At 37.3% G+C, this 18,543-nt stretch overlaps 1 protein-coding gene across 5 annotated transcripts in view; it reads left to right on the top strand.

Moving 5' to 3' along the window:
* LOC149794170 (CUGBP Elav-like family member 4) overlaps positions 1-18,543 on the top strand; it is a 285,013-nt gene that overhangs the window by 45,727 nt on the left and 220,743 nt on the right. The window lies entirely within an intron of this gene.

Below are 18,543 nucleotides of genomic sequence, written 5' to 3' on the forward strand. Positions count from 1 at the left end.
GATTCACTACATCTTGTTGAAGAAACGCTTCCGGACAGGCGTCAACAGTGCCCGATCACGCTGCTTCACGTGAGCTTACATCAGCAGCGACCATGACTTGCTAATGATGACTATCAAACTTCGTCTGAGGAAAATCAAGAAGTCAAGACAGGTTTGGATCCGGTTTGAGTTTGAAAACTTAATGATCCATGGGTAGCACAAGAATTTAAGGCATATATAGGCCGCGAATTTGCATCACTCATAGTTCTGGATGCTGAAGAAAAAGACCTAGACTCCTTGATCACTACCTGCAACACGGTAGTAATAGGTACAGCCATAGCCAGCGGGATCCTAGGCAAACATCGTAGAATAAGGAAGCCCTGGGTCACATTATATATATCCTGGACCTTTGTGATGTAAGGATAAAAGTGCGGAGGAAGCGGACAGACATATAAGGAGTAAAGGATACAGAGAGATTAACAACTGGATTAGTAAAAGTTTCTACAGAAGAAAGCTGGTTGCAAGACCAATGTAAGGAAATCGAGAAAAGGACCGAATCACAAAAACATTTAAAAGGCATACCTGTTGGTGACAACAGAGAAACGGCAGAGATCTACCACGATTCAGGACAATGCTAGTAAGAGTCTCAAAGAAGACAAGGAGATTCTTAATAGATGGACGTAATACTGTTCTGAACTTTACAACCAGGAGACTTCTAGAGGCAAAGCTTTACTTAACTTCCAGCTGACCACAACATAGGTTGACCCCCCCCCCCCCCCGCATCATCAGGGAAGAAGTAAAGGCTGCAATAAAGGCACTCAGCTGGGGTAGATAATATACCAGCAGAACTTGTTCAAGCACGAGGAACCTCCATGACATATGTCCTCAAAACAATTTGCAAACAAAATCTGGCAAACAGGATAATGGCCAACCCCATAAACCCAGTCTCGGATTATCACTCTCCCTAAGAAAGGGAATCTGCAGCTGTACCAGAACTAATGAACAATGAGACGCATCAGTCTCCAAGCAAGGTTGTCATCCTCAACAGATTGAAACCCCAAGCATATAATATAATTTCTGAAAGACAATTTGGTTTCAGAGCAGGACGTTGAACTACAGATCTTCAGTATTAGAGTCCTCTGTGAAATGTGTATGTAATATCAACAGGACCTCCATCATGTTTTCATTGACTTCAAGAAGGCTTTCGACAAGGTCTGGCATGGAGCCTTGGGGTCCACCATACATATTTACAACATAAACGCAAAACTAATCAGCACCATAGAAAACCTGTATGACAAGGCGGCAAGTGCAGTTCTCTTCAATCACAATATGAGAGATTGTTTCAGGGTTGTCTCCTCTCACCCACTCTCTTCAACATCTACCTGGAAAGTAAGATGTCCGATGCCTTGGAAGACCATGAGGGCAGTGCCATTGGCGGAGACAGAACAAACCACGAATCAGCGCTTTGCTGATTATATCGATGGCTTAGCAAGATATGAACAAGAACTGGAAAGCTTAGTGGACCGTGTCAGCCATGCATCACTAAGGTAATAAGAGTGAATGGGGGGCAGAAGCTGGACACAGTGACACGCTTCAAGTACCTAGCTACTGTCGCCTCTGACGAAGGTTCCAAACCCGAGGTTCTTTCCAGGATTGCGCAGACAAAAGCTAAACCATGTAGGTTGAAGCAAATTTGGAATGTCATCAACATCACGCTTGAGACCTAGATCAAGTTTATGCGCATGTCTATATTTATGTATGCGTATTCATGTGAGACACGGACCCTGACAGCAGAACCAGAGAGACGAATCCATGCCTTAGCGATGAGGAGTTATAGAAAGATCTTTTATGTGTCATACTTAGACCACGTCTATAATGAGAACGTGAGCACTAGAATCCAAAGTGCTATTGGATCATATGAAGATCTGCTCACAACTGTAAAGAAACGCAAACTATGATGGTATGCTGATGTCTCGCGCTCATCTGCCCTGTCCAAGACAATCATACAGGTCACAGTGAGAGGAAAGAGAAAAATAGGCAGGAAGAAGAAATATGTGAAGATATCATAAAAGAGTGGACATGCATGGACTTCGCAAAGTCCTAAAGAGTTATGGAAAACAAGTCAATATGGAGAGACATTTTCGCAAAGTCATCTGTGGAGTCCCCTACGAGCAGTCAGGTTACGTAAGAAATGAACATGAACAAATGACTAGTGATGTTATTGTTGTGCAAACTTTTGATATCTTAATTCACGAAGATCAAGCAGGAAAACAAGGAATCATCTTAAAATGAAAGGATTCCTGATTTTGTTTACTTTTTTTAAGACTTTTTAAATCAAATAGGTATGATAGGGAAGAAATATTCCTGACCCACATTAAAATTATCGTAGGAAAGGAGATAAAATGCTGAAATACAACATCATGTGTGTAACGTTCACACCATGTTCTTTAAAATGGTAATTATTTTGGAATGGATACCTTATTTACCTTTGTATTATCCTCATTCAACTGCATATTACGTAGTTCCAGCTCTGTCTGTGCATTATGTGACGGCAGAACGTGATTTATATTCTTCTTTCGATCAGCATACGCAATTGTCTGCCTGCGTATTATGCGACAGTACATCTGGGCCTTTGTTGGTCGCATCTGAGTATGCATTATATACGATGAAATATTGAATTTTTTCTCTACACTCCCAACGTTTTATCAGCACCTGATGCCATACAGATATTTAGCTGCATTAAGAAAAACATTTGGGTGGCAGAGATTCTTTCTTTAATAAACATTCCTACTTTTACATGGTAGAACAATGATATGCCTGTCTTTCATCGCGTGACCTTCTACTATGAACATAGTGCAATCAAAAATGGCAAAATCGCCTTGATTTTCGTCATCACGTGATGAATCTTTTACAGTTATCAAGCAAAACATTAATTACATCACACTTACACCGTAGAATGTGCAACAGTGTCTCACAAACAGACGACTTTGCACTGATAGACACAGCTACCTATGTAGATTGCGTAGTTCATGGTGAGTCAAACGGGCCACTTTTGCAATTGCTATTTTATAGATCATATTATTCCTTGTAAGCCTAAAGAGACACTTTCGCAAATACTATTTTATAGATTATATTATTCCTTGTGAGTCAAACGAAACTTTTGCAGTTGCTATTTTTAGATTATATAATTCCTTGTGAGTCAAACGTGCCGCTGTTGCAATTCTTATTTTATGGATTATGTAGTTTTCTGGGAGTCAAACGAGCCGCTGTTGCAATTCTTATTTTAACAAACGTTTTCTCATTAATATGATCAAACATCTATTTTCGAGCAACGCTGAATCGAGGATTAAATTATATAGTTTTTGTCTGTCCCGTTCACTCTTAGACCAATCACTCTTCTTTGAACTTTGATTTGGGCTTAACCAAAATTGAAGCTTTCAGCTGACATCTCTTAGCGCAAACCTAACTTATTGGGCTGTATTTTATGTGAGGATATTTTTAATGAGTGTTTTGCTCTTTCTTTTTTTACAGCTGTATCATTATTCAAAATTCACAATTTTGACTTCGACTACTAATTTTTCGTCCAGGAAAGTGATCATAATAATGGTTCATTATGCAGTGGTGTGGATTCCACCTTTGTCATCAGAATTTTGTGTCAGACAAACTTTTGACCTTTCCGTGGAATTTGTCTATTCTGAAACCGATGCTTATTAAGGATTATATTCGTTTTCTTATAATTTCATGTTGTTATAAATTTGGAGTATGCGCTTTTTGTTATAGCACCCCGTTTTAAGAAATTCTTAGATTTGTGTCATTACTTGTTTGATTATTGGAACAAGGTGCAGTGGAAATATCCCTTATCCCGAAATAATTAGCCAATTAATAGGAGCAGTGAGTTTGCATGATGCCAGGGTTTACTTTTTAGTGAATTCTTGTCAGGACCGCATGAGTGTCCCTGACGTACCATATTCCTTATTAAATTCTGGTGGCGTACATGGTGATGTTCCTGCAGTGGCAGCATTACGAAAGGAGACTGGTAAATTACACAAGGAAATAAAAAAGAAGGGACTCGGCATATACCTTTTATGTCGCCATGGTGGCAAATATGATGCAGTGTTACTGGCAACATGTGCATTGAAACCATGAATTGACTGGCCTAAGGTGGCGTAGTAAAAATAGTTCCTCCTTTTAGGGGATAGTTGTATGGTTTCTACGGCGCGAACTGCTGACGGTACGGAAAGTTGATGAAGAGAAACCTTGCAGATTTGCGGCTGATAGGTATTTGACATGTTGTGAGATCTGTGATCTTGCATTGATTCGAGTAAAATTTATGTATAGAATGGACACGTCGGTCTTTCTAATTTACAAGTGAAGTCGTATAGAAGTATTTGAAAATTTGGGGTAAACTTATGACTTCTAGCGGAATCGCGCCAGGGTTTGACACAGCTCGGTCAAGCAAATACCCCTTTCTGCTTGTAACAAGAGATATAAAAGAATTAAAAATTTTATAACCTGTATGATAGTATTATTTGTATTAAACATTAATTCTGCCTACTATTATTAAGCATTCTTCTATATAATCCAGGGATAGCACTTTCTGTTCTTTATAATTCTCTATAATTAAGTCTATATTTCTTGAGTTCTGTCATAGGAATCCGGAATGACTGTGTAGATAGACGAGAATTAATATTACTAGGTCTTCAAGCGAGTGTGTCTGCAACACACGAGTACATATAACACCGGTTAAGTAGCATCATTTTTAGGTGATGTGTGCTTGGTCATGAGGGAATATGGGCTCGTGTGTGCAGGTAAAGTGATGGGTGCCGTTTACTCGCGGATCTGGGGTCGAATCTCTGTAGAGTACAAATGAAAAGTTCTCTAACCTGTATGATAGTAGTATATATGTATTAAATATTAATACTGCCTACTGTTATCAAGCATTGTTCTATAGAATCCAGGGATAGCACTTTGCGTTCTGTCTGGTGTATATTTATAATTTTCTCTCTCTCTCAATATATATATATATATATATATATATATATATATATATATATATATATATATATATATATATATATATATATATTAGTTTTGTTTATGTCTTATACCTTTATATATGCTTCCTTTCAAACTGATTGTCCTAGATGGTCTGGAGTTTCCATTAAAAAAATCCAAACATTTCCACGGTGTAATATACGATAAGACTGTCAGCATACAGATAAGGTGAGATCTGCTGTCAGACCTTTTAGTTGTCTAATACAGCGTCCCGTATTATCAGTGATCTTATTCGGCATAAGTTATTGCACACAAAGATTGTACACAATCTATAGACCCGCTTTTTGCGAATGTGCCACTTCATTGCACTTGTGGAAAACCATTATAACTTTTTAGGGAATATACCGGCAAAATAATTGCGTATAATTAACGTTATTGTCCATTTTCATATTTTCTATCAAGGATGCAAAGGCAAACTTTTCTTTGTCGAGATTTAATTAATTTTACTTTTTGTCGAAATTATGTGATATTTAGACCACATTCGTGTTTAACGAGATTTGGAGAAAAAAAAAAACTTTCGATGCTACTTATAATGGAAAGATGAGAAACGCAACTCCTCTTCTTGGCTTATGTTCACCTTGTCTTTAGCTTTCATACATTACTTACCATACCTCTACAGATTAATTTGCATGCCTAGTAGACAGGTTGATTGATTTGCATTCGGCGCCAAACGAACACAGGAAAGTGTGTGTGTGTGTGATTTGGATTTGTAACGTAGCTTTAACAATTTTTCAGTCATATCCTTAAAATGTCTGCATTGTGACAGTTTCATAGTGATGTCTAGCACTGGGGCATCATGCCGCAGACATGTAGCATAATGTACCACCCAGTCACATTATCCTGACATCAGGCCGACCAGTCCTAACAATAACCTCTTAATGCTGAGCGCCAAGCGAGGCAGTTGTTAGTACCATTTTTGTAAGTCATTGGTATGACTCAACCGGGGATCTAACCAACGACCTCCCGCATCCGAGGCGGACGGTCTAACCACTAGGCCACCGGAGCGATACAACACAGGAAATAGTAAATCAATTTGTTATATGCTCCTGCTAGTATGGTAAAATAAGGAGTGTTCGAGTATCTAGATGACAATTTAATTCAGTTCAATTAACTATTGGTCTTTGCTATTTATTTGCTTGATTTGTCAGTCAGTCTTTGTATATTCGAAAGTAAAACTGAAATCTAACCAGGCTTTGTTATCTATTCTGCAAGAGCTAAGAAAATCACATTCCTCTGCATGACGTGCAGATCAATCTCAATATAAGTTCAAAATCATTTACTAAATTCATTCCATTCCCTGTCGATTTGCCATATACATTTGACGTTAATTTAAACGATTTGTTTAAAGACGTTGGGGCGCTATGGCAGTGTTAATACTCCTCCCATATTCAGTACAACTTTTTAATGTTAATATATTATCATTTTTCTTGGTTAAGATCTCCCAGCCTATCTCTCCATCCACCCACCCACCCAACGATAGGTCTTCGTCTTCCTTATAGTGTGAACTCCTGGGCCCCCGTATATGCCCCTAATATAGCACATAATTTTCCTGTACCCCTGTATAGGCCTCTAATATAGCATAACTATTTTCCTGTACCCCTGTATAGGCCCCTAAATACAGCACAGTAGATAATCAGCTGCAGTTGATGCTCCTAAGCTGTGTTGAAAGCATGTACTTGGTAATTAGATCAGCCATTGCATTCATCAGGAAAATATGATGTTTCTGATTATCAGGTAATTAATAGTGATGATGATAAGCTTAATTAATTTTTGGCAACATATCTAAAATGTGCAATATGAGAGGAACCCATTGCTTAAAAACACTGACAGACATTTGATGACCGCTTTTGTGTTCTTATATACAAGGGAAAATAGTCAGATCTGTATCCTGATTGCTACGGTGCGATAACGTAACCAAAATTAAATATTCCCCACTTTCACCTATAAACGTCCACGTATGCGTGCTTGTATACAATGTTTGGAATATATCAAACCTAAAACTGCTTCCAAACTTCGCGGATTCCCGATATCCTACTATTTCACGATTATACTTTGAAATATATTACCTTAATTTGCAATGAGGTTAATGAAAGTATGCACTCGTTGCTTTAAGCATATATAACTTGTAACCTAGCAAACATATTCTCAAGCATGTCAAAGTCTGTTTGATGCACAATTTCATGCGGTCAAAAAGAAACACAATTTCATGCGATATACGAATTGATACAATGTCATGTGGTCAAAAAGAAACATTAATTGACGCAGTTTTATGCGGTCAAAAAGAAACACGAATTGACGGTTCTACGCGGTTAAAATAATCTGACTAAAATCAGATTTCCACTCTCCTAAGTGAAGATTTGACGGTGGCAGTTTAGGGGTCATGTTCATGTAGCGTTTGCTATTACCATAATTGCTAATTTTATCAGCCAATCAGATGAAATCTCATATCTTCGTGTTTGGTTGGCTGATCAGTATGACTGAAGAGCCAAACGATTGGATTCGCTTTCAAATTTCTGAAAGCTGCATTTCCATTGGCTAATGAAAGGTCACCATAACATGACACTTAAGCGGTCGCTGTTGGATCTTTACAGTAGACAGTAGTGATCTGAGTTTAATGATATTGGTGGTCAAAAATACACGAATTGGCCCAGTTTCATGCGGTCAAAATGAAACACGAATCGACACAGTTTATTGCTGTCAAAATGAAACATGAATTGACCCAGTTCCATGCGGTCATAAAGAGACGAGAATTGACAGTTTAATGAAGTCAGAAAGAGACACGAATTAATGAATGATAATGCATACAGCTACACGTGATGCATCGAGGAATGCAAAAAGAGAGAAAGCTTTATCAACGCATGGCAAAGCTTTTTGCTGTCAGTCTTTAGTTATAATGAGGCTAGCTAGCAATAATTTGACAATTTTAGAGTTTATCACGATTGCATCCAGAGTGAATTAGTCGACCTGAAACACAGTCTTCTTAACATAGCACTAGACAGTTTTCGGTTACAGCTGCGCTTAAGAATGTAATCTCATCCGTGAAGCCGCCCACTATAGAACATGAAACTATTAGCAGAAGCCTATATACAATCTCAAAGAATGGAGAAACCAAATCAGTAAAATGACTGACATGGCAAAGCTGATCCTTCTGTGATTACCCGATTTAGAATCACACACCTCCACCTCTCCGCAAAGCGTGAAATTGAGCGAAGCTCGTGATTTTCTTCAATCCTATAAACAGCATAATAAAACAATGGGAGATATTTCTTAAAAGGGTGGTAAGATTTGCTTCCTGGACGATAATTTATTGAAGAGGAACGTTGGCCATGAACGAACCGATCTTTTGAAAAATCTTTCACTATTTATTGTAAGAAAAATTGTAATCTCAAGTTGGGTTAGTCCAAATTTGGTTTTGCACGCATTCATGATCTCACTGTAAATGAAGAGGGAAGAACATGTAGATAGCGTATTTATGTATTTTCAATGACACTGTCACCAAATGTGTAATTAGTGCTAACGCAAGGAGAATTCCATAGTTTGTCAAATCTTCCTGCTACCTACTACGGGATGACACAGATTATTACGAATAATACGGTACACATTTTTTCCTCTTTCGCTTAGATAAGCTACGTATGCATCTGTCTGTATTTTCATTTTGGAGCGCATTTCGTGTAATTTATATTCCCAACGTATGGTGAAACCGAAGGTGCGTTTCACCACGTAAATTTGTGAAAACATTTGCTAAATACGACCATAAAAACCATAATACAGGGTTTCTTATTTCACGGTCCAGTGGATGAAATTTGTTTTTATATTTCAACAAAAAATATAAAAATTGTTCGTAAAGTGTTTAGAACAATGATTTTCTAAGTTGCATACCTCACTTAGTGCCCCGAGTGGCCGAATGGTCTAAAGAGCTCGCTGTTACCAATAATTACCGTCTCATCTTTGTCCGCGTGGGTTCGAGTAGCGAGGCTCGCTCTATGCGTGTATGTGAGAACGCTTGCCAGCAGCTTCCCGTGGGCCAGTGTTTTTCTCCCTGGGTTTTTCGGCTTCTTTCTCGATCTGTTATACTGGTTGCCATGCATAGCATATCATGTGCCGAAAAACTGCATTAAGCCCACAATAACAACCTCATGTATTGACCCAAAATAGTGAAATATAAATATTTTGCACTTAGGGTAACGCTGTCATATGAATATTAGACATTTGAAGGATAAGCGTGATCAAATTACCGTAACTCACGTTGCTAAGGCAAAAATATGTAGTGTGTATACCAGAAATTGCATTTTTCTATCGAGCCATTGGTAGGAAAAAGTAGGCGGGGCGCTATGTTAGTGATTTTTTTTTAATTCACACGTTTCTCCTCCCATAATTTTGATTTCTGGGATAAGAGTGATATCAGTTTGTTCTAAGTGTGAAAATAAAGTCCGAAAGAAACGTAAAAAGTGTGTAAATATTCACCAAGGTATCACTAACTAGGTTTTTTTCCCCAGACCCGTCAGAGAATGGAGAACCAGAAATAGTAAATTGATCGCCATGGCAAATATGAGCAGGCTGTGATCAAGCCCTGTTGAGTCACGTGAGAATCACTAGCTCACGATTTCAACACTATAAGCACCTATACGGACCAAAGTTGGATACATGTCATACGGAACTCGGTGACATTTGCATGCAAGACATTTATTTATTCTAGAAAAAAGTGAACCACTGTCCCATCAACACAGCTTGATACAAATTGAATTCTGCGTATGCACATTTTAGGCCAAAACCCGACTAGCACACGTTTCTGCACTATAACCGCCCCACTGTGCATGAAATATGAAATAATACAATCTTGGCAACACTGTATACGAAGAGCAGACACTAGCAGATAAAGCATAGGTTTGTCATTTCAATACGAATTGGCTTTTGTACATAAATTACGATTAAATATGGCGGACCCGTGTAAGCTATCTTGCTTCAGTTGAACGGTGTATAAATCTCAGTTACACTATTGTTAGACCAATGACGACAGACAACCGGGTCGTCATTACAGCCAACAAATTATGAACGTGAAACGTGTTCAAGTTTGAGCAATGTAGAAGTTTCGCGACAAAATAATTTCATCCGTACAACTACGCTATAAATATTGTAACTTATTTATGGCTTCCATCATGTGCAGACTATAAGTTTAGCAAATTTAACCGTACGTTTCTTTGTTTTAAAATTAATTGCAAGAATGTCATTGCTGGAATGATTGTTGGAATCTAAGTTGATGACGAATTTGTTATGTCTCCTTTTATAATTTGACCGAGAAGCTATTTTCCTAAACGGGTATAGCCGGTCACAAAGCGCGAATAGCCGGTGACTTTTGCACTTTTGAAACACAGTTTACAGTATATATATATATATATATATATATATATATATATATATATATATATATATATATATATATATATATATATATCCAGTGTGCTCGTGCATTTAGCTAAGTGTGAATTTCCTATTGCCTAGCGAGTCTGTTCCGGCACACATTGAACTCCAACCATCCTTGTTTGGGAATGTGCACATGTAAGAGGCTTAAAATAACGGTTCATAATTGATAAGCGATAGGTACCGTTGCTCACGTGGCGAATTTTAATCCTGCTTTTGGACGAACTATAAGACTCTTAGTAATTTTATTATTATTATTATTATTATTATCACACACACACACACACACACACACACACACATGTATATGAATTACATTTAGATACAGGTAACATTGATTTATCTGCACGAGTTGTAGCTGACAAATGAATTGACGACAATTTAACAATAGTAGATTTTGACAAACCAATCAACGATTTATCAAACAACTGAAAAACAACATATTTATCTTCTTCATAAAATGACAATACCTTAAGTTCAGAAATACTTCCAACTGGTCATTTTATTGCATCCTTAATCACAACAACTGGCATTCAGGTTCTCTTGGGGTGTGGTATTAAAGTAAATAGAAATGACTACAGAACATTTATCTTCAGATGAATTTGTCACTCCTGTTTATTATTTACTCATCTTTAACGTACCAATTCCTTTTGTTTTGGTTAGTTCAATAAATTAAAAAAAAGTAAAATAATTTTGTATGGAGCAATAGGGAATTGGTATACTCATCTTACTTCCAGGTGGCATGTGCGTTATGTGTATTATCAGTTTACAAAAAGTTAACATAAATGTCTAAAGCCACTTCCGTTTCCGCTGAAGTGTTTACAAATTCTGACAATGGTTTAGATAGCTCCTGAAAGCATACATGTGTTGTCAGTACAGGTGCATAAGTTGCAAACGGTTGCATCTAGATTGATATTCCTCGGCGTCAGATAATGGGATATCAGAAGATAAATGAAGCAGCAGGCAAAGAGGTTAAATGAGGTTTTCATGTTTACTACATCGATAAAGCTCAACATTTCGGTATTTTATGCAACATGCGGGCGAGAGAAACTCCCATGGTCGTATTGCATTACGCATAACATTAGTTGGGTGGCTAGAAAAATGAGCAATGCCAACAAGAGAATCTTCGTCATGCCATGATTATTTTAGTGGATTGCGAAAACCAATGAAACATTCACCGGAGCTGGAATGTGTGTGTGTGTGTGTGTGTGTGTGTGTGTGTGTGTGAGAGAGAGAGAGAGAGAGAGAGAGAGAGAGAGAGATGATTCTTATTTGTAATGTATATATATATATGGACATGAAAAGGAAAGGAACACTGAGCGATAATGGTTGTGGAACTTTCCTTAATGCAGTCAAATATCACACAATTGTGTCTCAGAGCAAAATGTTCTTATTTGAACGAGGTCATTTGGATTCTGCCTGAAACATTCGTATATCCTTACATTATCGTGCCGAAGGTAGAACAATTTGGAAGTGTAAACTTTTGTGACGTTCTCTGTACTAAAACATCAAACGTTTACTTGCTGTTATCCCATCCATATTTAAATGCAAACACTTTTATTTACGTAGTTACATATCCTGTAAGAAGAACGTTGATAAACAGTTTGCTGTGTGCATATTTGCCAGAGCCAGATCTTCGTGCTCAAATTCTTCCTTGATGACACGGTTAACGTATGCACGCAATAAACAGCGTTATGCGCATATATTCTTGTAAAGATCTGATTGCTGTTGTTGTGGGGTTTAACGCCATTTTTTAGCACACGATTGGCTATACATGGCGGCCAGTATTAATGGTGGAGGAAGAACCCGGGAAAACCCCAGAAAGAACCACCGACCCACAAGAAGCTACTGGCAAACTTTCTCACATACCAACATTGGCCGAATCCAAGACTCGAACCCACGCAGACAGAGGTGAGATGGCAGTGATCCGTAACGGAGAGCGCGTTAGACCACTCGGCCACTCGGGGCCCGAGATCTGATTGCTGACTGCAAGTTTACTAGCGTCTCTAAGTACTTAGATCTTCTAAGTAGTGAACCTAATTTTCGGCTTTGATTATGTAATTTTGAATTAACATTTATTAATAATGCATGGTTCATTTATAGCGTTTTGTTTAATTTCTTCTTGTTTTTTTGTGTCTGCACACAGTAGGTAAATTGTGAGATATTTAGGCCAGACTGATGAATGACTATAACTTATAATTTTTACGTACTTTACAAACATATATTTGGCTGGTTTGGTTGTGTGTTGGTGACTTATGGCACATCGTCCTATGAAATATATCATGGCACATCGACACAGGGAGTATATCATGGCACATCGACACAGGGAGTATATCATGGCGCATCGAAACGTGAAGGATATGATGCTGAGACAAGAAGAGTAAAGTGACTTGCGCAGTGAGGCATTACGGTTACCGACTCGGGCTTATCCAATGCCCCCCCCCCCCCCCGAGAGTCCTATGCACGCTAACTACTGCACGGACGTTTGAATTGTCTATTATTATGTCATGACTGAAGCCAGGAAATTTATTGTTATTGAATGTCCCGACCTTACTCGTAAATGCATGTCATAACATTAGTCTCTACCCTATCTTTTCTTCTTTTTCTCAGTTAACCAATGCAGTGTCCTGTCCACACCACAATGCATCCATTCTAGTTCAGTTCGCATAGAAAACTCTTGACCTATCAGCAGACATACATCTTACCGTGTTCGATTCACTAGATAGCTTAGCTACAACATGTCAATACAGCTTTGGTATTTTATGGTTCACACATACGCTCTTATCATTTCCTCGTGGGTCATATCAAATGATTTGTGTGAGCTGCATTAAACGCTAAAACATGCTATGACGTAATGTCTAGGATTAGTGATGGATATGTTTGTGCATAGCTTTGTACTGGAGCTTTTTCCGTAAATAACACGTTTATTGAGCAAATGGATTTAAATGACTGCATGTCTGTCCGTTCGGACTTATCTCTCCATAGTCCGATTGGAGATGATTCATCATATTTGGTACAGAAGCTAACCATGTGATCACCTCAGCCACATAGCTGTTCAGAGACACAGGCTCCCCATGTGTTTTGTATCATCTTTTAAATATGCATTCGTATCAGAATGACAAAAAGTAGGTTGCATATATAAGGGATTTTGAGTTAAGACCCCTAGATCGAAGTCTTGGAGAAATGTGATGCCATAGCGAGCCATGGAATAGTTTAAACATCGATTTTCATCTATATCCGATGCATCTCGTTTTTATTCGTCTCAGACTGGAACAAAAAACGAAAGACTGGCATGATAGATGACTGAGATGTGAGTGAACTAGATTTTCTAAGAAGATTAATTGAAAAAAATATTGAATTAAATAGGGGTGTTCACGGTTAGAATTTCTTGAATACATCAACGCCATTACACGCTGCCAACTTATCCCTTTTGCTTGGTCGTGTCATGCAAGATATTCTTGAAAGCGATTTATTTGCCAAACTTTGTGGCTTCAGAAGAGTAAATTATGTGAATATATACAATTAATAGGTGTGAATAGGCAACGCGTGCAGTATATGCGTGTATAAACAGATAGATAAGGACAACTCATTACGTCTGCCGTTTAAGTGGCGCACTACACGAAAACAAAAGAACTACAAATGTCGTATTTATTATTATTATTATTATTATTATAAACTCAAAGTTTTACAGGCCATAACGTTTGAGGATATTCTACAAACGTTACAACGCTACCATTTCTTGTTGAAAATAGAGAATAAGTTATTACAGTTTTCTGAAAGGATGGTTCCTCAGAATATTTGAAATTATGGTTATAGAAATAGTGGAGGTTTGAAACGTTACGATTCATTGCTGATATGACCTTGTCTTTTTAGTCTCCTAATATTTTGGCTGCTGATGGTAACTGCACAAAAGAAAAAAAAAAAAACGAAAAATGCAATGCTGTCTTTGATCTTTTACATTTGCTTGTAGCTTTGATTTAACTGGGGACAGCTTTTGCTTTTACATTTGCTTGTAGCTTTAACTGGGGGACAGCTTTTGCTTTTACATTTACTTGTAGCTTTGATTTAACTGGGGACATCTTTTGCTTTTAGTTTTGCTCATGTTTACACTGTTCTCTGTTTTAAAGAAATATGTGCTCAGTCCAGATTAAGCTTAATTTAAGAGGTGTTTTCATCATGCTATAAATAGACCGGTTCATTGATGTACATAGGATGTTTTCACCTTGGATATAATCGCAACCGTTTTATAATACACCTGCTCCCAGTCTTCTTTAGGGTCACAACGAATTTGACCCTAACCCTGTAATTATGAAGGCCCTTTCCATTATCAAGGACAATCACCCATAGTTTAGTTGAGGTATGTTCTATATAACCCAGGTCACGAATGTACTTGCCCTTTGTTAGGTTGCAATGACCTTGACATTTTGCATTTAGAGGTCAAGATCGATAAGCTTCTTTGTAATATCAAGATATGTTGGGCGAAGGCGTGTTATGTACAAGAAGAACTCGGGTTATCCTGCGGAAAACAAAACTGCTATCAATAACATTGACAATGTCAACAGCTTTGTGAAGTAATGTTGGCCTCCGGCCCATATTATACATTACAACGATGCGGCGCACTTAAAGGTTGTCTACTGCTTTACACGGATGATATTCGTTTACCTTCAGATCTGATACAACAGGCATCGTTAAAATTAGTGCAACGTTATGGCCTAGGATATACAATTGCCTAGGATATACAATTTAGTTGTAACTTAATAGCTTAAATATATCAAATAGCTTAAATATATCAAATAGCTTAAATATATGAAAGTGGAATTCATCATATCTCAGGGTTATCTAAAAAATATCCAAATCATATAGCAATAAGGACAGTTTATATGCCAACCAGTTTCTATGAACAAAGAACAAACATAACACATTGGTTGGCTTGGTCAGATAGAATACTTTAAAATTCATAAATGATATATTCAGGCATAATACATATATGTATAATGGAGTGTTCTTCCAGACTGATATGTTGCACACCACTCCTGTTTGGAACACTCAATACGAGGCTGTTTAAATATTTGCATTAATAATTTGTCAATCAGCTACGCCATCAGTGTACCATACACATACATATCCATATCTTTAGATACGCCATCACTGTACCATACACATGCATATCCATATCTAGAGATCCGCCATAACTGTACCATACACATGCATATCCATATCTAGAGATCCGCCATCACTGTACCATACACATGCATATCCATATCTAGAGATACGCCATCACTGTACCATACACATGCATATCTATATCTAGAAATCTGCCATCACTGTACCATACACATGCATATCCATGTCTAGATATCCGCCATCACTGTACCATACGCATGCATATCCATATGTATATATACGCCATCACTGTACCATACACATGCATATCCATATCTGTAGATACGCCATCACTGTACCATACACATGCATATCCATATCTAGAGATCTGCCATCACTGTACCATACACATGCATATCCATATATTTAGATACGCCATCACTGTACCATACACATGCATATCCATGTCTAGAGATACGCCATCACAGTACCATACACATGCATACCTATATCTAGAGATCTGCCATCACTGTACCATACACATGCATATCCATATCTAGAGATACGCCATCACTGTACCATACACATGCATATCTATATCTAGAGATCTGCCATCACTGTACCATACACATGCATATCCATATCTAGAGATAAGCTATCATTGTACCATACACATGGGTATTCTTATCTTACGTGTTTAGGCTCGAATAAACAGTAACACAAGAAAGAGTGAAAGCAACAACCTTTGAAACAGTTAACAAATGATTGATTTCTCTGGAAAACACTGCAGAAAACGAAAGAAAAAGAAAAAAGAACTTATGGTTTTAAGATTCAAATCCCCAAAAAATAATCAAAGAATAATCCACGTATAAAATTTTAGAAGTCCTAATATTGAAATGTTCTAATGATTTCAAGTTCGAGTTCCGACGAAGAATCCAAGATGGAAGGCCATGACGTATGCTGTATCCTGTTCAATGTTGTTGTTTTCAGTTTTTCGTAGAAGCACAAGAAATAATCCTCCGGTTTTGGAAATCCAAAATAAAAATTTTAAGAAATGTCTTTGTTCAAGAATTCTATATGAGTACTCACAAATATTTCCAGAGAGAAGAATTAATCCTTTTGAATTCAAATAATCTGAATAAACATTAAAATGTAATTCCCAAAATTCCACCAATAAAAAAACACCTTTACGTCTCATTGTTTAGAAGCCCGACTGTGATTATTTCTCTAAAACGTTGCTTTAAAACTTGAACTGTCGCAAAACAGATGCCTGGATAAGGGTCACATGATCATGATTACATAAAACAAATCACGTAGCCCCTCTATGTCCTTGATAAGAAGCAATCATTTTACTCCGAGAATAAAAGTTGTTTACTTCACTAAAAACCATTTACAAGTCGACGGTCACGTATACAACACAGCCTTGATCTCAACCTTGACATTCCCACAATAAAAATATATTAAAAAATAACTTGTTCACGTGGCTTTTACTAATATTTGAGTAAGGTCGGGAACCGGGTCAGCCTTATGTTTACAAAAATGAACAGTCAAGGTCAAACTATTTTCTGGAAAAAGTATGAGTTCCTAGTAACTACATTATTTTGACAAATAATGAAATTAAAAAATAGAAAGCTGTTAAAACTTACAAACAATTAAATCAGTATAAATTAAATCAAATATACATGATATCCCTATCAAAAGATACGCCATCACTGTACCATAAACAGTCATATCCATATCTAGAGATACACAATCACTGTACCATACACATGCAAATTCATATCTAGCGATACGCCATCACTGTACCATACACATGCAAATCCATATATAGAGATACACCATCACTGTACCATAAACATGCATATCCATATCTAGAGATACAAATCCATATTTATATATACACCATGATTTACCATACATATGCAAATCCGTATCTAGAGATACATCATCACTGTACCATACATATGCAAATCCAAATTCAGATAGCAGTTCTTTTAGTCTAGTTTTCCGCGTAGTTTCATTTTAATTTCATGCCATTTGCAACCTTGATAATGATATCTGTTTAGTTCCATATCGTGTTGTTTGTATCAATTATCTAAAACACCTCCAATAATAATTAAACATGTTGTTATCTACAACATTCATCTCTCAGAACCGTATATACTCGCTTATAAGTCGAGTCCAAATATGCAAACTGCATAGATCCAGATCTGCCGTCGTATAATGCTCCGGCAGATCTGGTTCTATGCAGTTTGCTAGGAATAATGTGTAGGGCAAACAACATAGACCATAATCTGCTGGGATCAACGGCTGATCAGTGTCAATATTGCTTGCAGCTGGAGTCGACTTGTACGCTAGTACATACGGTATTTTGAGGAAGCTTTTAGAAACTTTCAACAACAATGACATCAACATTTTCAATATTCTCAGCATATGCAGAACGCACAAGTTCTCCTGTATAACGCAGAATGGGCTTAATCATGGTGTCAAAAGGGTTAAACATTCTACATGCTGAAAATAAAAAACATCAGCTGGTAATTTAGAGATTCGTATAAAACCTTTCGTAGCTTGAGATCATACCAAGTTTTTGCCAATGTGTAAATCGATTCTGAGAGATATATGAGCGAATACATTTTAACGACAAGACTGTTTCTATTTGCTTACTCTGGTATACCATTTATCATTATCACATAGGAAACCACCTTCACTAAAAGCACTAATTTTTGAGTGCGATTGCAAACCTTTGCAAACCCATCAAGTTGCCTATGCAGCAATCAAACAGTATCAACACCATTTGCTGTATCATTTACGTACACAATTTCTTGCACATTATAATAATCACTTGAAACCCGAATACCATTAATTTATGACGGCTTAAGTCATCAATCAAGCTACTGATGAAAGACTAAATAAAGGGGGCTTAATATTAATCCCTGTCTGGTTCCAATATTACACTTGAAACATATCCTGTATAAGTTGTTACGAGTT

The sequence above is a fragment of the Sinohyriopsis cumingii genome, chromosome 8 (assembly GCF_028554795.1).
Source record: "Sinohyriopsis cumingii isolate HCF-2022 chromosome 8, ASM2855479v2, whole genome shotgun sequence".
Taxonomy (NCBI): domain Eukaryota; kingdom Metazoa; phylum Mollusca; class Bivalvia; order Unionida; family Unionidae; genus Sinohyriopsis; species Sinohyriopsis cumingii.